Raw genomic sequence first — 24,455 nt, forward strand, 5'->3', positions numbered from 1 at the left:
AGCGATGTGGGAAAAAGACTAGATTGGAGGTGCCTCTAAAGAAATGACATTTGGGTTGAATCTTCCAGGTAATCCAAGAGACAAATGTGGAATTTCAATTGTAGAAGAAACTGGTTATAATCAGAGCTGAGGGATGACCCGTGGATTAAGCAAATTGGTAAAGACTGAAGTGAGGGTAGCAGTAAGATTATAGGGTTGGTCTTAGACCATTTGAAAATTCATGTTTACTTTGCAGTTTAGTGGAAAGAACATTCTTTGCTGCTATTGGGAAAGTTGAGTCTTTTTAGCTCATTCTGGGGTTTTTGTCTTTAAATTCAGGTCTGAGAAAAGCAGGGAATCTCTAGGTTTTAGAGGTTTGCATGAGCAGAGGTGAAAACTGAAGTGTCCTTGAGTGAGCCACCTTCACTGGAGGAGGGAGAAGCTAATTATCTGTGGAATTCAGTGCCAACACTGCCAGCTAAGACCAATGAACAGTCCCTCTTTCCCCACTGAGTTTTAAATGATGAAACAAGATGAACCCAGTGTTTGTTGCTCAGGCTAAATTCTTTCTTTTGAACTGCAAGCGACATTCTGAGAAGTGCCACAGTAAGACATTAAATTCAATAAAAAATATATTTCTTAGATATTACAGAACAGTCATTTCCTTAGGGAAAGTGTCTTTAGTTAGGACAGGAGCAGAGGGGAACCCGGGCATCTCATGCTCTTCATCCACTCTTGAGCAAGGACCACTTGCTCGGGGTTTCCTTGTATTCTCTCCGTTCCAGCACTGCATCTTAGCTATCATCACGCTCCTCCGTTTAACCGTGTGGCTCTGCCCTGTGATAAATGCACACCGCTTTTTAAAAAGCATACTTTCCCATATTCAATTTCACACATGATGAAGCACTAGATTCTCTCATCTGAAGGGTAATCAAAGACAATGATGTTTTGGGGAGATTGCTTTAAAATGAATCCCCATGTATGTTAGGCACTTTCATTGCTATGACAAACTAACTGATAAAATCAACTTAAAAGAGGATAGATTTATTTTGGCTCGCAGGGACAATTTTCAGTATGTGGCCAGCTGGCTTCATTTCAACAGCCCAGTGTACTGAGGCAGAGCATCAGGACAGTGGCAGCTACGACACAGGACAGAGCTCACCTCATGACATCTGGAAAGCAGACTGAGATAGCTAGAAATAAACAGAGGAGACACACCTGGGGAAAGGTATAACCTTTAAAGGTGTGTTCTCCAAAATTCACTTCATTTAATTGGGCCCCGCCTTCTGCAGCTTCCATCACCTTCCAATAGTCTGTTGGAATCCACCAGTCGATAGTTCATAGGTTGTGTCATGTCCATCATTTTCCAAAGCCCCACCCCTAAACAGTGCATCGAGAATCAATCCTTTAACTCATGATCCTTTTAAGGGGATAATTTCTATCTAAAATGACATCATGAATTTCTGAATATATGGTCCCCTTGCTGTGTTTTACATGCACGATCCTATGTTTTAAGAACAAAGTTTAAAAGAACAACAAATTCACTTATAACAGCTCCAGAAACAATTCAAAAGTGAGAACTGGATCAATGCATCATGTGGTCAAGCATAGATATGAGGAAGCATTTTAGGTACCCTGGTAAAAACAAGAAAGGCTTTGGTGAGACTACTAATGCACTTATAGAATTACAAATTAAATATTATCCAAATGGATGATATATAAGACTTTTCTTTATTAAATAATATAATAAGACAAAGGAAGAACTAATACATTGGTGTTGGACAAGACAAACAAATAGAAGGAAAGGAGCCCAAGAACATAGGAGTTAGAAATCCACTACTCACATACTCAGGAATTCTGTAAAAACACTAAATTGGAGGCCATACTCTATCCAGGGCCTGATGCAGACCCATATAGGCCCTGTCCTGTGCACACTGACTGTCTTAGTCTTTGATCATGTTGGGTTAGAGGTCCTTGTTCCTCTGGTGCTCTTCATCTCCTTTGGCTCTTATGCTCTTTCTATAGTTGCTGAAAGAGTTTGCAAAAAATTCAGAGTACTTAGAAGTAGTGAAAAGAGGGCCAGAGTTTAGTATAGTGGCACACACTTGCAATCCCAGCACTTGGGAGGCTGAAGCAGAACAGTTATGTGTTGGAGGGCAATCAAGGCTACATATGGAGTTACTGTCTCTAACAAGTGAAACAACAACAACAAAAATAGAAAAAGGGGGCCACACAGATTTTCTTTGAAACCATAGTACTTCTTGGGGGTTCTAAAAGATCATTGTTCTTACCTAAGAAAAGTATGACAGGGACAAATAACCAGTTAGTTGTCTATCCATAGGAATCTAAAGCATGATATCATTTAGTATATGTACACCATTTCTGTTATTTCAGCTGAAGAAATAAAAATTACTCTAGGAACAAAAATTTGTACAATGTCAGTCAATAAAATCTTGCTGCATTTCTATGGGGGAAATATATAACACCCTTTAATGCAGGCTTCTTCTCTCAAGCTCTTCTTTCCCTAACTGCATGTATTCTCTGCTCAGGTAAGTAGTATAAATAATCAAGGATAGTAAACTAGAAGTGAAGTCCTCACATACTTATCAGAGTAATGTTGATGGAACTCTAGGTATTCTCCAAGGGTATTTCTGTGTTCTGTAAAAAACTGATATTCCACAGTTCTTCATGGTCTGAAGAGATCTCACTTAAATGTCTTCATGAGAGTTGATTAGCCTAGGTTGAAGCACAAATCAAGAGGTAAGAAGATTGTAGTAGCTAACAGTATTTAAAATAAATGCCTGTTTAAAGACTCATACACTCATTTTGTATAAACAGTATTAGGGTTAGGTACTCAGTAATTCTACTTTACAGATGATAGAACTGAGGATTTCTAGATTAAATACATTACTTTTATTCATATAGGAATTAAGTGAAATACAGTCCATCTGACAGCTAGACTGGAATCTGACAGGAAGATCTTCTGAGACTATAAAAGTAAGATGCATATTTTCTCCTCATGGACTCAATGAAGAAGTGTATCTCAACAATAAAAGGCTACCTTTTTAGAGAATACAGTTTTATGCATGAGTGTCTGGAAACATACCTACCTAGTAATAAGAGGTAGAAAAGTTGGAAAGTGGCGATTTTAAAACGTACTCTACCAAATGACTTCAGCTAGGAGCTGTAGGTTTTTAATAACACAATTCAAGGATGATTCATTATCAGAGACAGGGCAACCCTTGATAAGAGAGCATTTGCATGTTTGTTGGTGGTATCAGATATGAATCAAATATTCTAAAATTTAAAAAGTGCTTTAGGATAAATGCCTAAAAATTTAAGATTAGCAGTCAAATTTACTACTGTGAGCATTGCCAAACACCAGCTATATAATGAGACCATAGATTAAACATGTTTGCAAGTTGTAGCCGCAGTAACACTTGCTTTTCCTGGAGATTCCAGATCACATCCCCCGAAGCTCTAAAGCACAAGAGACAAAAGCTTGGGCATCTAACATCTTCTCAGAGAGGTCCAAAGCAAGCACACTGATGCAGGAGGTGGAGAACCATCGTGAAAATGAGGTTGAACAGTATGTCCAGTGTCGCTGCAAGATTTGAGATGATGGAGATGAATAACATGTCTCACACAAAAGCTTATCACATCTGTTCTCTTGGACCACAGTAATAATCTATTGCAAATTTGTGTTATTGTTAGCATAATTGACCTTCTTAGCTGTGCAAGTGTTACTTTCCACTAAAAATTCCAGAGCTTAAAGAATGGCCTCATTTATACCCTAGTCACAGTGATAAACTGCAGGAGAAAACTGAGAGGAGAAAGGATGCCACTCAAACTACCCCTCTCCGCTCATCTAACGGTTTGCAGTTTTAACAGTAGAATTTATGTTTTATATGAATTTGGGGCTGAGTTTCCCATAGGATTTAAGTTTAATGTTCTTCTTTATGTTTTACATATACACAGATTTTACTGAAAAGACTATTTTTCCTTTCTCTTCTATAGTTTGGAAAACGAGGAATAATTACATTAGTTCTTTATTCATTTTGAAATTGAAGTCATCATTTCTGAATTTTGCTGGGAAATTTTGATTTCTGATTAAATATATTCATTTCTCATAAATCCACTCTATTTTTCTGTTCTTTTCAGTGAGTTTCTTTCTATTTATTATCTCATTTTTGGGATTTCTAATTCATACATATGAATTAAACCCAATTTATTGTTCATTTTTATTATTTTCCTTCAATTCCTGAAACTTGAAAATTTTAGTAGAATGCCTTCTCTTTTGAACACTCTTAATTCTGCCTGTTCAAGATTTATTTTGAGCATGTCTATGAAATATTTTATTTTATTTCAATATTTAAAATATTTCAAATATTTTATTTTATTTCAATATTAAATGTTTTACTTTCTAAATCATGTTTTTATTTTCTTTATTTCTGTATTTTTCTTTATTGATAAGATATAATGCATATGGCTTATTTCTATGCTTTCTTTTAGTTATTTGCATGTAATTTCATTTGGTCTTGAACACAAGATATATAAATTTAATTCTTTGTCAAATATATTGAGTTCCTATGTAATAGTTAATTTAAAAGTTGCAAGCATAACACGGCCTTTTGTTTTGTGTATACATCTCAATTTCTCTTGAAAATTGGCCATTTTGAATATTTCAATGTGATGACTTGGAAATAAACATTTCTTATTTTATTTGTTGTTTTATGCTGCTTGGTGGTTTCTAAACTGTTTTTTTTTTTGTATTCTGTACTGTCTGTCCTGTGTGTATTGAACTCAGTCTCACATTGCTTAACTATACAACTCACCAGAGCTTCCTTTGCTTCCTGAAGGCAACCAACAAGCCCAGATCTTGGTTTTGCAGCTTGATACTATGCTCTGGGCTACATAATTTCAACTCACAGTCAGTATCACAGTTGTGTGTTATGTCCCTTTTGATTGTACAGAGCCCACAATCCATGTAGAGATTAGCGTCTAGGACCTTTCCAGAATGCTTTTCGACCCACATCTGAACATATATGTGGCCTCCTAAGAACATGCAGAACTTTTCAGATCTTGGATCTTCACTCCTTACTCTATAAAGCCTTTTCTTCAACTTTTTTGGTTGTTTCTTAACTTGTTAGTTCTTGTTCTTTTAGTATAGACTCAGCCTTTGCAGAGTTCGGAGTTGGAAAAAGTAAATATGAGGAAGCTATCTCAACAGATTCACCGTGGAGCCAGTAGGTTTTTAAACAACTAAAAATAAAATAGATACAGGACTTGTGAGATGACTCCGTGGTTTAGAGTATGCAATGCTCTTTCATAAAAGCCGAGTTTGTTCCTCAGTATTCATAACAAACTTGATAACTTCAACTCCAGGAAGTCTGGCACGTTTGGCCTCTGGGTTTCTGCACTCCTGTACACATGCCCTACATGGCAGTGTGTGTGTGTGTGTGTGTGTGTGTGTGTGTGTGTGAGAGTGTGTGTGTGTGTGTGTGTGTCTTAAGACATATGTATACTCCTAAGACTCATAGGACTCCTAAGACTCATAAATAATAAATTTAAAAAGAAACAAAACCCTCCAATATTTTTAAACCTTATCTGCTCTATCTGTTCTTCTTTTTGTAGTACTAGGAACTTCTATAAGCAATATAGACAACTGCCTACAAGGATCACACTGACTGGAGGTGGATAGATGTGGTCAGGACATGCTAAACTCATACTGATATTCATGTATGTATATGTAAAATAGGATAAAGTAGAAATGACCAATTATTGGACATCATTCATTGATTTACCTGAAAGTACTGCTAGTACTGCCTATTTATCCAGCATGACTTCACTTGCTTCCTGAAATAGCTGACCTAGGGAAATAGCTGAAGCAATAGGTCGCTACCCTTAGGAACGTGAACACAACTTAACACTTGTCAACTATAAGTCAACTATAACATATGCCTTTGAAAACTCAAAACTGCCAAGCTAACCACCGTGTGTGCTTCTGTTTGCTCATCTGCTCACCCTACGGTTTAGATTGTAAAATAAGAATGCAAACTGGATTTGAGCCTGAAGTCCTTAGGGAGCTTTCCTGGCTTCAGTCCACCAGTAACATCTCTCTTCTACTCTCATTAAGATGGACTGCTTTTCCATAAAAAGAGCTCCAACCTAAGTTTTCTTCTTTCTATGTTCATTGTTTAGTTTAAATCTAAAAAGTTGATAAACTTGATATTGACCTTTTTGTTGTTGCTTGCTTTTATTTCTCAAGAGAGGGTTTTTTTTGTATAGCCTTGAACATCCTGGAACTACATCTGTAGACCACACTGGTCTTAAAGTTACAGAGTCTACTTTCCTCTGCCTCCCGAGTGCTGGAATTAGAGGTGTGCACCACCATCGCCTGTCTATTATTTATGTAAACAGAAAAATATGATCTTTGGTTTTTTTTATAATGTCATTTTGTTGACATGTTTTACTCTTTCTTCATCTGAATAATGTTCCATTATATAATATTCTTTAATTCTTGTTCTTATAACAGACATGTTGGTTGTTTCATTTTTCATTATAATAAACATTTTTGTAAACGTTGTGTACTTTTATGAGTATGTGAAGCTATATTTTTCTGTTTTATTTCCATTGCATTATTTTTATATCTACCTTGATATTAAAAGTTTTCATTTAGAAAATTTATTTTTATATGATGAACAAATAAAAAAGCTTTCACACTATGAGATAAAGTGATATTTTTACACTTAAACACATTGAATAATATTTAAATGATAAAACATATCTGATTCTTCAAGCATTATTTATAATAAATATCTTTAAAAACCCTATCTTCTAGCTTTCTGATATATATATATATATATATATATATAGAACAATATTGTTATTTATATTTACCCCATTGTACAAATAATAAAATAACATTAGGTGAGTTTCCTCTTTAAAAGTACATTGGTATGTAGCAGTTATATAAAGATTCACACTTGATTGAACTGCAGGTAGAACATCTTTAATGACAGCCAAAGTTAAACTTTAATTTAATTTTCTTAGGTTTGTCACCTTAGAGACTTGGAAATGAAAGTTTCCAGGCAATGTTGACTTTTCTTAGATGTGGATTATCTTTCCAGGAAATTAATCCCCTTTCTTTGTCATTGGAGAGCCTTTAAAATGTATGGTAATATCGACAAAGGTTTAGATTTACTTGTCATTCATTTTATTTTTTTTTAGTATTTTCAAATCTACAAAATTTCTTTTAATTCTAAAACTGGAATTTATAGCTAGTTCTCAACTTTCTGGTTTATATGCACTTTCAATGTTGAGAGAATGTTTTCAAATGCTGGTAGAACCTTGCCACCTTTATTGGATATTCTTTGGAGGAATCCAATGGAAAATGCATTAATTTCACATCTTTATTTGTTTTGTTATAATCAAAATTGCAAATGGTATGGATTTGATATATGTCTTGGATGCTATGTCAGACTGTTCAAACAGGCTGTGAACGTACTTGTATATGAATCCCACCACCATCAAAAAGATGCAATATAAGAAAATGAACAGGTTTCTGTTCATCACTCAATTATTTAACTTTTGGAGTTTTCAAAAAAGCCATTGATGATTTTTACAAAAGTAGTACTTCAACATTCATTTTGGTTGGTTTTTTTGATTGATGAAAAATTTTCAAGGGACTCTAATACAAAGAAAACATTGAGGTTATATTTTTAAAGTATTGGAAATCTCATTAAGGGAAACTGTTTTATTTATTCCATACAGTTCACATTCATATACTATTCTTGGAGAAAAATGAGAGCGGCAGTCTTCTTTCTAAATGATACACTTCGAGATTGTTTAAAATTATTTAATGTCTTACTTTTGTGAAGAAAAAGTCAACATCTTTGAATTTTAGATAACCTGTAACATGAATCACTTTTTGTATTATGATGTTGTAGAACTATATTATTTAATTAGTAAAGATTGTTCAAATGAAAGTATAAAAAACAAAATCTCAAAAGGTGTTCCTAAAGCAATGTAGTGTTGTTCATAAAATATTTTATAGTTGAACTTAATTTCAAGTTATTCTATGTGACTGATTTAGATTTCAGAACAGACTATTATAATTTTTGGTATTTTTTAATTTTAATGTAATTATAATACTATTACATATGTAATAGCAATGTAACCACAGTGAAACAGGTAGAATTTCTCTTTGTTCGGATTGCTCAATGTAAAAGAAAACTGCATACTCAAGATTTATTTCTTAAGGTTATTTAATAACTGTTAAAGAGATAATATTGGTGCATAAATCTGCAAACCCATACATCTATCTAATAGAAAGAAATGTTTTCTTGCATTTTATTTTTTGGTTACTGATTTGTGACGCCCCAAGACCATTTTAGAAATGATCATTGTAGACCTTATCTGTCATGGAAACAAATTTGTTCCTTGGGTGGCTGAGCAACACGAAGGGAATAAATTTCTTAGAATTGCATCCCCTGAAGGATGCTATCCATTATTGTTACAAGTTTGCAATGAAAATGACTTTATCGTTACATAGAGAAAGTGATAAAATTTAAAACTGTGTAAGATGATTAAGAAGCAAGTAAAATACATATCTAATATATTAGCAACAATATATTGCTATATGTAATAAATTTATTTATTTAGACAATGTTTTGAGTACATCAAAGCAAATGTGGAACAGCTTAAATCTGAATGTTAATCCAAGGAGTAATAAAAATGAAAAACTAATGCCTGCAGGGTAGTAAGCATTAAATATTCCTGTTTTCTCAACACTGAACATTTACATTTTCTGCTTGGTTGGCAGGTGTGAACCCTGTAAATCAGAATTCATTTCTGCAATTTTATCATATAAATCTGTTTCACCTAATTTTAGTTCTTCCACACTGTTTCTAGTCTAAACTTCAGCGAGGCATCTAGACTCTTTTTTCAAGAATAAATTGGTGAAAATACACAGTAAAAGTCAGTGGAAGTATTTCTACAGGTTGAATTTAGTCTTCACCCTATTTTCTGTAGCCCTTTTATATGAATCTCACTGCATAAGTTGTGATATATCACCATTATATAGTTAGGTACATCCTTACCCATCTGTACTCTGGTAAATATATTTCAAAATAATTATATTTATTACCATGTGTAGATCCATTAACAAGAATATTAAGGTTTTTAAACAGCAGAAATTATCTGGGACAAATTTAATGTTCTACCAAACAAATGAGTTGATATCACTTTCTGAATATTCAGATTCATTTTAATTGTTCATACATACACACACACAAGAACAATTTAAACAATTAATATATATATATATATATATATATATGAGATCCCCTGAGTGATTAAGAGAAATGACTTCATATGTTAGACTTACTGCCTAGTGTTTATTATTTGTTGTGGATAAAATGGGGATTGGTGGTTTTATAATGGAGAGTAAGGAAATGCTCCCATCTGCTTTCTCTCTGTCACCAGAACAGCCGCACTTTACCTGGTCCCCAGCCTGACCCAGGCAGATTGTGGAGCTATTCATCACCCTCACAGATGAACCTATTCTCCCACAGGAACCAGAGGGTGCTCATCTTTCCTATACTGGAAATCCCACCTCCACATCCTTGTTCACTCTTCTCCAGAGGCTAGTTTCATGTGGGTTTGCATAATATGCCTAGTAAATATAATGAGAAATTGCCTTCGGATTCATCCCACCTGTGCTGAAAGCCATGCATACAGTGGTCTACTGCTATTCAGCAGAGAACATGCATGCCTTAACAATGAACTGAGCATGAGTTGAGCAGAAAACCTGTATGTGATTAAAAGGATTAGTAATTCATTAAATTGTATTAAACTTATTTGTGGCATCTGTATGTTCATGTTGGTGTATGGAGGCCAGAGATCAACATTGGTTATCTTCTTAGGTTTATCTCTACCTTCTGTTTTGAGGCACGGTCTCTTAATGAACCTTGAACTTCAGCTATATTGACTAGCCAGCACGTCCTAAAATGACACCTGTCTATATCTCTTCAGTCCTGAAATTGCAGAAAGGGGCTACAGTGTCCAGTTTATATAGGTGTTGGTAATTGGCTGTTGGTCCTTCTGCTTGACTGGCAATCACTGTAGCCACCTCCCCAGCGTCTGTTTTCCATTTTGCAGAATTTAAATATACTCTATGAAAATGAAAACTTAGATGTATTTTAATCATTGCTACTTTGAGATCCTTGAAGAGAGTAATATGATGCTGGTGTTTATCATAATAAAAATGCTATTTCTAGAAGATCATAAAATGAAGCAGCTAAATCTGATCATTTTCTGTTGTAAATGATGAGCTATCAACTTTTTGCTAATTTAACTCGAGACTTTCAGAAACGACACATAGATGGTATTTTACTTTGTTTATTAAAATGTGGAAATGGTATTTGGGAATTAGATTTTACTTGTGTTAGGTCCATGTGCAATTATCGCTTTTTTCTGCATTACATGTAATTTGTGAGGCCTAGCAGAGCAGACTTATCTTCTTTAATTCAATGGTAGTTCCTCAGAATTTACCAAGATATTTGCATATTCATAACTTTTTGATGGCAGCTTGCTCATCTCAGAACCTATTTCAACATTAGCTAGCGAATTTTCAAGTCCAGTGCATATTTGTGCAAATACACATGAGCTCATGCAATTGCACACATCATACATAATATTTTTGCACTTAACAATATTGATTGATAAAGAACAGTAAAACAATATTACTTAGTCATATAAATGTAGAACTCATTTAGAATCTTGGAGAAGAGGCATAATTTAAGAAAACCTTGTACAATTTACAACTGGAAGTTTAACAGTGTAGCAGGAAGCACAGACTCAGGGAAGGGGAGGGCTGAAGGTGAGGTAGGAACAGAACTGTGGTTGCTGAAGGAAACACTAAATAAAAAAGAGAGGAGAGAGATGAAGCTGCTTCACAGATCTCAAAGTATTTGTAAAGTCAGACTTTAGGAAGACTGGGGCAGCTGGAAAAAGAAAGTAAGTACCAGTAAAGGCTGTTTGAGTCTATCAGTTCTGAATGTGCATTGGGAAATTACACGCTTGACTATACCAGTATGAGAGTAAACAAGAAATCATTTTGATATCAAAATGAAGGAAGAACCTTCTAATTAGTCAATAATTAGTTGTAGCTCACCAATTCAAACCAATTTAGAAAAGAAAAAAAGAAAATTAAAATAAAATAAAATGAAAAGCAAAAATTAATATGAAACTGCCTAAAAAAGTCCGACATGAACCACTATGGTACAAGAAAATGAACTGAGACATAATTTGAGCTTTTGAAAACAACTGTTTATCTAAGGAAACAAATTTTAATAATAATAATAAATAAAACATCAAAAACAGGCATACATAAAGAATGCCAGAAAATTAAAAACCATGATAGAATGTATATGGTGATGTCAAAGAAGAATTAGAGCACCATCGGTAATAAAGAAAGGAACTCAGGAACTTAAAAAGTTAAAATGTAAAATTTATGTTAAAGAGATAATAGAGGTTATGCCTTGTCCTACTCAAAAGACAGCAAGTGGTGTTGAAGAGATGCTTGGTCAGTCCTTAAGAGGCTCTGGTGCTCTCACACTGAAACTGAGTTCAGTTCCCAACGAACATGGCAGGTGATTCACAAACACGTCACTCCAGATCCAGGGGACCTGACACTCTTCTAGCGTCTGCAAGGAACCTCAAAATGTGGCACATGCTCAAACATACATGCACATGCCCACATGCGAACACACACACACACACACACACAGAGGATGGTAAAATAAATCTATTTTTTAAGTTATCAAATAAACACATACAGCCACTTTGTTATTGAAATTGTGATTTGAAGTAATTTACTAATTCACTAAATTAGCACAAACAGGAATCTATAACAATTTGTCCTCATACTCACAATAAGTGCGGTTCGTAACCATCAACAAGATTTCTCTTTGCAGCAGACAAAGACCATTACAGAAAACCACAAGGAGCGAAAATGGAGTTGTGGATCCTAGTCCCAGTAGATACATTTGCAAAACACTCCAGCACCTAAGGCTCAGAGATCTCTGTGGATGAGGAGGGTGTGTGGAGATTGTAAGAACAATAGGATCAGAGAATTTGCTTTAAGATTGTGTCTCCTGGTAACATCAGAAGTTACATCCACAAAGTCTCATCAGCACGTCAACCTAAATGTAAGCTGAACAAAGATGACACCGGAGAGCATGCCGAACTGTATGGGAAAAGCCCATGAGACCTCAGGCCTGCACAGAGAGCTTCAGGCAACTGAGAAAAGCTGAGAATCAAAGAGGTGGCCTCCTCCAGAGAAGAGCACAGTTGATTGTCCAGTGCTGCAATTGGCCCCAAGCGCAAAGTAACAGGTAGCATTCTGCAGACTGAACAGATTATATTTAGAAATCTGTGTGTGTGTGTGTGTGTGTGTGTGTGTGTGTGTGTGTGTGTAGGCATGCAATAAAAACTAGTGGAAAAAGTGATCACAAATTTGAAGGACATTGAGGAGGGGTGTGTTGTAGAGTTTGAAGGGAGTAAGGGCAAGGGAGAAATGTAATTATATTATAATCTAAAATAAACCAGGCTGAAATTATAGATTTAGTTTTGCTTTAATAAGCAAAAAGAAAGACTTGGATTTATATAATTGTACATATGCATACACACACACCAGAATCAATTCATCTCATCTATCTCTGTTATAGAACTTTCATAGTCATATATAAAAAAGAAACATAGCCCTGTATTCATTAAGTAAAGAATAAATGTTGGTTTAAAATGTCCATTGAAAGTCTTTAAATAATTTATCATTCACTTGGGTATTAAGAAATACATATTTAAAAAGTAGAGCTGGAGTTTTTTATATTTCTGTAAAACTACAATTAATGGAATGATCATTGAATGTTTTAGAAAGCTTTATCGAGCTGTCATTAGTATAGTAACCTCCTGAATACCTTTCATGTCTATGGCTTGATGAGTTTATACATTTATGAATCTCCAAAATCTTCATAAATGTCCTTCACTTCCAAAAGTCATGCCCACCCCCATTTTATTTCTGGTGTGTCAAGAACATTTAACATGAAGTCTACTTCCTACAAAAATCTTAATTTATTAAGAAATTAACAAATGGTAAAAGATAAATGAAAATAGCAACCAGTATGGAAAGTAAAAAGAGTTAACTATATCCATACAACAAAATGAAAGCAAAATTTAGATATAAGTGTAAAGATTTTGAATAATAAAACAATGAATGAACAAAAAATGAAAGATAAGGAACTTAGAGACTAATCATAAGAAATTGTACAAAACTATAAAAAAAGATGAAATAGAATTTAATAAAACTGGTATAAAAGCCAATGATAAACCAGCAAGCACTATTAAACACTAAACTTATCAGTATTGATTTACTTTGTGAAATTAATCATAATTAAGAAGTTATAAAATACCAACTTGAGTGCCTTCATTTTATATGAAATTTTCTCTTCTGTAAATATATATATAGTTTAATACGAAACGACTCTGCTCAGTCATAGAAAGTAAACTGTAGTAAGGTATTGTTCCTCTAAAAATGTTGTTGGAATCCAGCCTGCCTGGACATTGGTCTCTTTATCCTTTATCCTCCTCACTGCAGGGGTCCTGGTGACAGATCTAGTGAGGAGTGGCTGGCATGCTATCACTGAGCCACATCAGGCAACCTGTTTGTATCTGTGGGCTGCCTACAAGGACCAGTTCTACCTTTCTACCACATGCATGACTCCAGAATAGGGAAGGCATTAATCTCCCACGAAGCAGTCCTTAAATATTGCCTTCATTACTTTTGCCTTCAAATTGTTAACTATTACCTTCCAAATGAATGAGAAATAATTTATGTAGGTTAATTGTTGGGAGTTGACAAGCAAACACATTAAGTCCTATTGACAGTTTTCTATATTTAATTGAATCATGTAAGTAATATCAAAAGAAGTTTCATAATTAAGATTCAAAAATCCATGAAAGGAAATGGGTTTCTGCCATTATTGGTAGTTTAAAAGTACTTTTAAATACTAATGGCATTGGAAAGAAAAGGCATGTATTCATAAACTTATTTCTATAAACTTTTCTTTATTGAGCTACCAAATTTTAACAATAATCATAAAAGAACAGAGGACTGTATTTATGTTACATTTATAGTACAGTAAAATCATTCTGAATTAGTGTTGATTAAAAAACTCCTCCACATTTGAATAATACATAAATAATTAATGCAATTCCATTGATGAGTTTTTTTCTCATTCTGTAATTATTTGTGATGTTCTAGTTTAGTGCTTAATAATGCGGTGCCAATAGAAGTATATGGTTAAATACTTAACTTCATATGAGGAATTTTCTTAGCAGGGAGGTCAAATGCTTCAGGACAAACATATCATTCTAATCTTGGGTATCATGTTTGGCCTTTGCTATGTGAATGGTAGTGTCTGTGCCAAAGACTTTGCCTTTGAAAAACACAACACAGTATATTAGTTTTACTAAGTGTGTGTGTGTGTGTGTGTGCGTGAGTGTGTGTGTGCTTAAGGAAACATTGTTGAGGGCAGAGCTCAGATGGTGGCATAAATGGCAAAATATAGGATTTGACTTAATTTAGGGGAATATCTGGGGTACCTTTAGATTAACATAGATAATATTTATTCTATGATTACTGAGCCTCAAGAGGAACTAAGGCCTCATGTAAAGACAGTGTAGTATATAGTATCTGAAAGACACCGGCATAACTTAGACCTGTACTCCAGGGACATTGAAGGTTGAGGAAGGAGGATCACAAGTGTGAAATAAGTCTTGCCTACATCTTGAGACCTTGTGTCAAAACCAAACTTAAACCAAAAATCCAAGCAAATCTACAGCAACAACAAAAGCAAGAAAAAGCAGTGACAAAATTAAAAACCCACAATTAAAATATGCTTGATCAGAGACAAAAAGAAATCATTGATAGAATGAAGTAATTTCTACTATGTGAAAGGTAAAAACAAGCTTCTCATTAGGTTATATCAAATAACTACCTATAAACTGATGTCTATCTATCTATCTATCTATCTATCTATCTATCTATCTATCATCTATCTATGTGTGTATCTATCTATATCTACATATATCTTATCTATATTTATATCTATAGATATATATCAGTAAATATTTATCAGGAATAAATATTTATATTATTATAAATTATATATATAAATATAAATTATATATATATATATTCCTGTGAATGTTAATAATTCTTTTTTCCCTATAAGCTGTTTTGCTGGAAGAAAAGTACTGTTGATGTCCTGAGGTTATGCTGGAATACTTTAATCCCTTAGTAAATCTTCATCAGCATGGTATTGGATGGTGGGGCTTTCTAGATTGAATTTCTACTCTACATGTGGTAAAAACACCTGAGAGTAGAGTAAGTGCCATGTTGGCGTGGTCCTAATGAAGTTCTGGCAGTAGGTAGTAGAAAGAAGAGGCTTTCTTTTTCACTATGTTCTTTCCCCTTAGCAGTTGACAATCACAGAAGTTATGCCTGTAAGTAAGAGACAAAATTTTCATTGACCGATGGTGGCACATGCCTTTAATCCAGGCTCACGCCTTTAATCTGAGCAGAGGTAGGTGGATCTTGTGAGTTCAAGACCAGCCTGGTCTACTAGACTTAGTTCCAGGACAGACTCAAAAGCTACAGGGAAACCCAGTCTTCAAAAACTGGTCTGGAATGAAAAAGAAAGCAGTATATACAATTAAATAAATACAGTAAATAATTAAGATGTACATATTTGCATAGTAACATCCCATCTTGATTTGTTTTATTCAACTTAACACAAGCAAGATTCGTCTGGTAAAAGGAAATCTCAGCTAAGGAATTATATTCATCAAATTGGACTGTAGGAAAACCTGTGGGGCATTTTCCTGTTTAAAGATTGAGGAAGGATGGCCCAGCCCACTTATGGTGGTGCTATCCATGGGCAGGTGGTTATTTGTTGTATAATAAGAAAGCAGACTGAGCAAGCAATGGAGAACATGCCAGTAAGCAGTGTTCCCTATTTCCCCCATAGTTCTGCTTCAGTTTCTACCTCCATTTTTTTAACATTGACTGCTTGGTTTACTTCATGATAGACTGTGATCTATATGATGATTAAGTCCTTTCCTCCCAACAATTATTTTTGGTCATAGTATTTATCACAAAAACAGGGAAGTAAAGTAGGAAATGCCAAATGTGTGGTATTAAAGATATCCAGTGAAAAGTGAAGTTCTGGAGTTCTGGAAAATTACATGTATATTTAAAAATAACTTGATTTTCATCATTCAGGAGAAGGGCAGAGATATTGGTCAACTTTATGTTTAAATATGAAAGCTTAAAGATTTATAGAAAGTGGTTACAGCTAGAAAGAGAATACGAAATTTATTCAAATCAGTGAAAGAACAATTTTGGACAAAAGAAAGATAAAAATCACACTATTGTAGCAAACAGCAAATAAGATAGCTGTAATTTCTGTTTGCATTATGAAGGCATTATCAGAGTATGAGACAATAATAAAATAACTCAACAAGGAAGAGAATTATATTCTATTTATATAATACTAAATCAGAATCAATCACTGAAAATTTAGAAGATAAAACTAATGTTATTATAATTACTAAAATAAATGGTGTTGCTATATATTATTAGACAAATTTGGCAAAGGTACTTTTAGAAAGCATTTAAAATATAAGAAATCTTCAGCTCTCCAGAAATACGTATAGTTTCTGTCTTCAATATGACATAATAAAATCTTAAAGGTGTAGATCCAGTGTTCTCCTTTAAAATTCACAGGTGAGTAAATATGTATAGCCCCCGTTATAATTTCTGGGTTCTATTACACAGTAGGAATTCTTGAATAAAAGACTGAGTTTATTTCTATGAAAGCAAATGCATTAAAAGTGGCTGAAATTTTCTCTCTCTCCCTCCCTCTCTCCATCTCTCTCTCTCTCTCTCTCCTATATGTGCTTGTGTGTGTTGGTGTATATGTAGTATATTTACATTTTGTTTATTTTATTTTAATTTTTTAAAAGAAAACAATCTATCTTTTTCATTATATATACCAATCCAAGTTCCCACTCCTTCCCCTCCTCCCATTCCCACCCCCATCCACTTCACAGAGAGGGTAAGGTACATTGCTTTGGGGAAGGATCAAGACCCTCCCTACTATATATAGGCTGAGCAAGATATCTACCAAAAGAACAAGTTCCCACAAAAGCCAGTACAGGCAGTAGGGATAAATCCTGGTGCCAATGCCAGTGGCTCCTGAGTTATCCACAGCGACTATCAACCATATTCAGACGGACTAGTTTGGACCTATTCTTGTTCCTTTACAGTCAAGCAGGATTGGTGAGCTCCCATTAGCTCAAGTAAACTGTTTCAGTGGGTTTCCCCATCATGGTCTTTACCTCTTTGCTCACATTTTCACTCCTCCCATCCCCTCTTCAACTGGATTTTTGGAGCTCAGTCCAGTTCTCCAATGAGGGTCTCTGCCTCTGTTTCCATCAGTTGCTGGATGAAGGTTTAATGGTGATATTTAGGATATTCATCAGTCTGACTACAGGGCAAGTCCAGGCCGGGTATCCTCTCTTCTATTGTTTAAAGTTTTAGCTGGGAGCATCATTGTGGATTTCTGGGAATTTCTTTAGAGCCATGTTGCTTACTAGTCCCATAATGGCTCTCTCAATCTATCCTTCCTCCATCTCAACCATCCTGTTCCCTCAAGTTCTCCTTACCCCTCCTCCTTTCTCCTCTTGTTCCCCTTCCTCCCTCCTCTCTCTCCCTACCCCCATGTTCCCAATTTTGTCAGGTGATCTTGTCTATTTCAACATTACTGGTGGATCTATATATGTTTTTCTTAAGGTTCACCTTGTTACTTAGCTTCTCTAGGATCATGAACTATAGGCTCAATATTCTTTGTTTATAGCTAGTATCTACTTATGAGTGATGTTCAGCATCCTTAGCCATCATGGAAATGCAAATCAATAAAACTCTGAGATACCATCTTACACCTGTCAGAATGTCTAAGTTCAAAAACATAAATGATAGCTTATGCTGGGGACAATGTGAAGTAAGGGGAACACTCATCCATTGCTGGTGGGAATGCAAACTTGTACAATCACTTTGGAAATCAGTATGAAGACTTCTCATAAAATTGGGTATCAACCTACCTCAGGGACTAGCAATACCACTCTTGGGCATATACCCAAAGAATACTCAATTATACTAGAAAGACATTTGTTCATCTATGTTCATAGCAGCATCATTTGTGATAGCCAGAACCTGAAAATAACCTAGATGCTGCTTAACCAAAGAATAGATAAAGAAAATGTGACACATGTATACATTAGAAATTTACTCAGTAGTAAAACACAATCACATCTTGAAATTTGCATGCAAATATTTGGAACTAGAAAACACCAACCTGAATGAGGTAACTCAGACCCAAGAAGATGAATGTGTTATGTACTCACTTATTAATGGATACATGTTTGTTTTAAGGATATGCACCTGTATGTGCAGAAGCTGTGCACATATGTGTGCACTGATATGAATGCCAGAGATTGATGTAGAGTCTGTCTCAGCTAATGTTTAGGACAGGGTCTCTCACTGATTCTGGCCTCTTCTCTTAGAATGCTTGACTAGCAAGCCCCAGGAAGCCTCCTGTCTCATTCTCACTAGCGTTGTAGCTATTGACAGAAACCACTCTACCAAGCTTTTACATACTTGTGTGGCAGCTACTTTACCATTAAGCTCTTACCCCAGTCCAGGCCTAAAGACTGTTTAGCAGAAACTGAGAGGATTTCCCAAGATCTCTGGAGTGTAAAAACCTTAGATACAAAACTTAAGATTCTTCCTTTTCCTACTCACAAAGAACAATACACATTGTGTGACTCAGTACATTAAACATAATAATAATATTAATATTAAAATTTTCATGGTTATATTTGGAAAATGTTATGGAAACATTCAGTTGCAAATACTAGCAAATAAAATAGAAAGTGAAAGAATCTACCTTCTTTCTTGGAAAATTTGTGCTTTAAGTTAAATAAGTAGCTGATGAATATATTCTCCTGTATGGAAATATACACAGTTATGTAATGGATGGAAATAATTAAATTATAACCACCATTTCCAGCCTTAGACTTTGTGATAAATGACAACAGCAGCAGGAAAAGTATGAAAATGTTCAAGCTAGATGTACTGGTCAATTTACAAAGAGAGAAAGAACTGTTAATTAGGTTTTCAGAGTCACATATGTTTTGACACAAAAGGGAATTTAAAAGCACATTTTTTGGTTTTAATTTCAAATAATTTTATAAAATTATGAAAAGTACAGCAGACAGAGAAACAGGGATTGAGACAGAAAATGTATGGAAATCTGCGGATGTTTCTACAAAGACTGGCCAGTTGTGACATGGAAGTTATTAATTTTGAAGGTTACAATCATATTGTGGTTACAGTTTTGGAAGAAGTAATCTCTTTAAGTTATATAGTGATGTATTTACAGAAAAAAAACCAAAAGAGTTAAGATTCTTTTCAAAATAATCACAAGCTGGAGAAATAGAACAGTACTGGCTGTTTGTTCAAGGTTTGGAAGGAAACGGTATCAGTTGTGTGATTTGCTGTACTTGGCTTGTGTTTAAAAATATCCATAGTGCATCTTTTTTTTTGAGACAGGGTTTCTCTGTGTAGCTTTGGAGCCTGTCCTGGAAATCGTTCTGTAGACCAGGCCGGCCTCTAACCCACAGAGATCCACCTGTCCCTGCCTCCTGAGTGCCTAGTGGTGGTGACGCACACATCCCAGCACTCAGGAGGCGGAGGCAGGCAGATCTCTGTGGGTTTGAGGCCAGCCTGGTCTATAAGAACTAGTTCCAGAACAGGCTCCAAAGCTATAAAGAAACTTGTCTTGAAGAAAACCAAAAAAAAAAACCCATAGTGCAAAAGGTTAAAAATAAAGTGATATCTATACTAATAGTCTTCTAAAAATGTAATTTCTATGATGATGGAAACCCTTTGGCTATATTTCTAATTTCAAAGGAATTTGCATATATAGCTGCAAATGGAATTGAGAAAAAAAGCAATAAGGGAAAAATATTTGATTTTCTTTTTATATGAGTATTTCATTGAAGTGAGTTCTTTTATGTTTCTATCTTTGGTGATAATGCAGTGATAAAATGACAAGTGGTTGGTAACATATTAATGCAAACTTTAGTAATGGGCAGCGTTCGTGAGGAAGGATGTGGTGTGCTAATGAGATGCTGTGAATCCTACTCAGTAGGTGTGATGTGTAACTGTGCTCTCCTGCCAGGACATGCCTTATTCACGGAGGTAGTGCCTCTCACTTGAGCGCAGAGCTCACTGATATGCCTGGTCTACCTGATCAGCTTGTTTCTAGATTCCACTGTCTCCAAGTCCTGGAATTACAGCTTTGCTGGGGCATTTTGCCAAATCCGGCATTTTCATTTGTTCAGTTTCGTCAAGTGATAGATCCCAAAGCCTATATTTTTGAATATTATACAATAGCAATTATACTACAAATAGTTGGTCAATAGCTTCAGGCAATTAAGTCTATACCGCCAGAAAAGCAACAATTTAAATGAATAGGCAGTTATATTTCACAAACATTCTTTGGTAATTCAATAGCTTTACAATTCTAAAATAAATTTATTAATTATGGTAGTGAAAATTGTAGTGTTGCTTATTATGTCACAGCACATCTTAGACATATATCTGTATAATAATTTATTAAAGTCAGAATATTTTCAGTGTACTTGTTTAATGTCCATTCTTTGAATCCATTGACTGAATCCCCTTTTGATATTTACTCCTTCAGGAATTTTCTTAGACAAAGCCTTGGAGATTTTCCTTAGGAAACAATAATATGTGACTGAATTTTGGCACCCATCACAAGCTGTAAAAGTTGAAAAATGTTTAGTATTTTTCTGACTTAAAAGTTACAAAAGCCTAAAGACAGAATTAAAAAAAAAGAAAGCTAATCAAAAATCTTCAAGTAACCAACTCATCTCAGCAGAGTCCTGGAGGCATTTGTATTGCTAAAGGAAGAGAGACTAGATTATAGTAAATATTATCCTGAGAAGTAGTAAAAACTGAAAATTATTGGGCCTATCTTTTTCTGACACAAATGGTCATCCAATTCCTTTTTATCTGTCCTACTACAAAGGCTTTCTTTAATCTTCTTAAGTTTCTCTAAGAACGTTTAACTGTGAGGCAGAGAGCCCCGTTCAAGGTCTACCTCCTACAATTCATTCTATTGTATTCACTCAAACACTTCAGCTCAAGTTTTACTTTTCATTGCGATAAAGTAACCATTATAATAATTATTCTCTTTTCCTTAGGACCATTGTGAGATCAAACAGTTATTTGCATGAAAGTGTGCTTGCAAAGCTTAGGAGTAGGCTCTCTGGAGACATCAAGGAGGAGGTTAGAGGAGGTGGTTATACTGCCTCTGGCTAGAATTCATGTCCACCAGCTCTCATGAACCCAAACAGATGTCACCAAGGCTGCCATGCTGGAGAATGTAGCTCCCCAAACCCAAGTTCCTGCTGCTGGGCGCAGAACCCACTGGAAACGTTTCTAGTGAGACTGTGGCAGGTCGGCTCAGAGTCAGTTTAGCAACATTACTGTGGCCAAAGCAGTTTCCTGATGCTGTTAGAACAAGCCTTGGACCTCAGGGAATAGACAAAACAATTCAAGATGGGAAAAGTGATGTAACCATTGGAAATGATGATGCCACCATTCTGAAACAAATGTAAGTATTGGACCCAGCAATAATAATGTTGGTGGAACTGTCTAAAGCTCAAGACATAGAAGCAGGGGATGAAACCACATCAGTGGTCATCATTGCTCGCTCTGTCTTAGACTCCTGTACCAAGCTTCTGCAGAAAGGTATTCATCCAAGCATAGCTTCTGAGCCATTCGAAAAAGCTTTGGGAAAGGGTCTTGAACTCTTTAACGACAAGTCTTGACCTATATGTAACTGAGTAACTGAGAAAATTTTTTAAATAATGCAACCACTTAATTCAATTCAAAGGTTGTCTCTCAGTCTTCAAATCTACTTTCTCCAATGAGTGTCAATGCAGTGATGAAAGTGACTGACACAGGTATGACCAGCAGTGCAGATAGTAGAAATTCTAAAACAAGTTAAAAAGCTTGGTGGAGCAATGGGTTCCTATGAACTGTAGTCTGTCCCATTCCAGTGGCAAATGATGGCTTAACTAAAGTTGCAAAGGGTACAATTGGGCTTATTCACTTTCTTCTCTGTTCCTCAAACAGATGCAGGTAATCAAAGGGCAGTCTGTATCTAACTATGCCCAGATGGATCAAATGCTTTTGAGAGAAGAGAGAGCCTATATTTTAAAGCTGGTGAAGTAGATTTAGAAAAATGGATGTAATGTCCTTCTCATCCCGAAGTCTACCCTAAGAGATGGGCTTAGAAATGTTTCACTACATTGTCTGAATGAGATGAAGGTTATGGTTGTTAAGGATACTGAAAGAGAACATGTTGAGTTCATCTGTAGGAAAACTGGAACTAAACTTGTTGATCATTTTGACCGGTTCACTGCTGACATGCTTGGTTTCACTAAGTTAGTGGAGGAAGCCAGTTTAAGTGGCTCTGGAAAACTATTCAAGATTGGAAGCGCAGATTGCACAAGGCCAGACAAAACAGTTGTAATTGTTGTTCTGGTTCAAACAAACTGGTGATTGAAGAAGCCGAGTGCTCCATTCACGATGATAATAAGATAACATCACTATGTAATAAGAGAACTCATTGCAGGAAGTGATACTCCAGAACAAGAGTTGACTGATAACTTATCAACAACAATTGCGTAGAACCCTTCTGTGTTCATGCTTTGCAGATGCTATGGAAGTCATTCCATTTACACTAGCTAAAAATGTTAACCTGAATCCCGTTTCCGTTGTAAAAAACTATAATACTGACATGCCGAAGGAGAAAAAGCAACAAGTATTAATGTCTCAAAGGTTCGAATTTCCAACTTTTCATTGGATTGATTTCCCAGCTTCTGTTAGTGTCAGCCAGTGCTTTACCCAAGCAACTGAAACTTTAAAAAGTGTTCTGAAAATTGATGATATGGTAAATACTTGATAATCTGGATAAGGCAGGCCACTGGTACTACTATGGACAGAAGTACTGTGGTTGGACTGTAAGATGATCACATTGGTGTTCTTTTCTTCTTTTCTGGAAACTTACTTCTTCGGAGATTTTGGACATTATCTTCCAGTGGGCATCTGTTTGAAATTGTACTGAAATGACTTAATGAAAATATTAAATATTTGGTTTTAATATTTTTTTCTGCTTTGTAGTACTCCATTGTGTAAATGTACCACATTTTCCTTATCTGTTCTTCAGTTGAAAGGCATTTAAGTTGTTTCCAGCTTCTGGCTATGGCAAACAATGCTGCTATGAACATAGTTGAGCACTTGTCCCCGTGGTACAATTGAACATCCTTTGTGTATGTACCTAAAAGTTGTATTGCTGGGTCTTGAGGAAGGTTGTTTCATAATTTTCTGAGAAATGACATCTTGAAATTTGCAGGCAAATGGATGGATCCAGAAAACATCATATTGAGTGAGGTAACCCAGATCCAGAAAGACAATTATAATATGTAGTCACTCATAAGTGGCTTTTAGACATAAAGCAAAGAAAACCAAACTACAATTCACAATCCCAGAAAACCTAGACAACAATGAGGACATTAAGAGAGACATACATGGATCTAATCTACATCGGAAGAAGAAAAAGGCAAAATCTCCTGAGTAAATTGGAAGTATGAGGACCATGAGGTGAGGAAGGAAGAGGAGCAGAGAAAATTGTATAGCTCAATAAAATCAATAAACATATTTGGTTTCAAAAGAGAATAGTTTAGCATATCAATGCAAATATCAATTGAGAGGGGCACCCTATAATTCCAAAATGGAAGGTCATGTTGGGCATGTGGACAAAAGTGTTGATTTATGATAACAGAATCCAGTCGTAAGTTCATGTGAAACACCACTTACTACTAATACTTTCAGCTCAGCATGTTCAAAGGAGAAACTGTATATTTGTTTTGCACCTCCAGCTCTGTTGCCCCCAGTATCCTGAAAGAAAAACTTCTTTACAAATAAAGTTATCTTAAATATTCTTCTGGTTCAACACCAAACACATGAAAATTATAGTTGGGGTTCTTCTGCTTTTTTTTCTTTCTGTTTATACTCTTTCTTATAAGTTGGAGAGCTCAATTATTTGTGAGCTGAAGTTCTTCGTCTCAGGATCTTAATGTCACCTGCAACTATTAAGTTGGAAGAACGGGACATTTTTCTATTTTTTTTTATTTGAAAAAAAGTGTCATGTAATTCAGGCTGGCTTTAAGCTCATTAGGTAGCTGAGACTAGCCTT

The 24,455-nt window shown here is 35.2% G+C and overlaps 1 pseudogene; it reads left to right on the forward strand.

Annotated features, from left to right (window-relative positions):
* Positions 1-512: 512 nt before the first annotated feature.
* Positions 513-23,162, forward strand: LOC125387929 (T-complex protein 1 subunit delta-like; annotated as a pseudogene).
* Positions 23,163-24,455: the final 1,293 nt, after the last annotated feature.

The sequence above is a fragment of the Myodes glareolus genome, chromosome 11 (genome assembly GCF_982192425.1).
Source record: "Myodes glareolus chromosome 11, mMyoGla1.1, whole genome shotgun sequence".
Classification (NCBI taxonomy): domain Eukaryota; kingdom Metazoa; phylum Chordata; class Mammalia; order Rodentia; family Cricetidae; genus Myodes; species Myodes glareolus.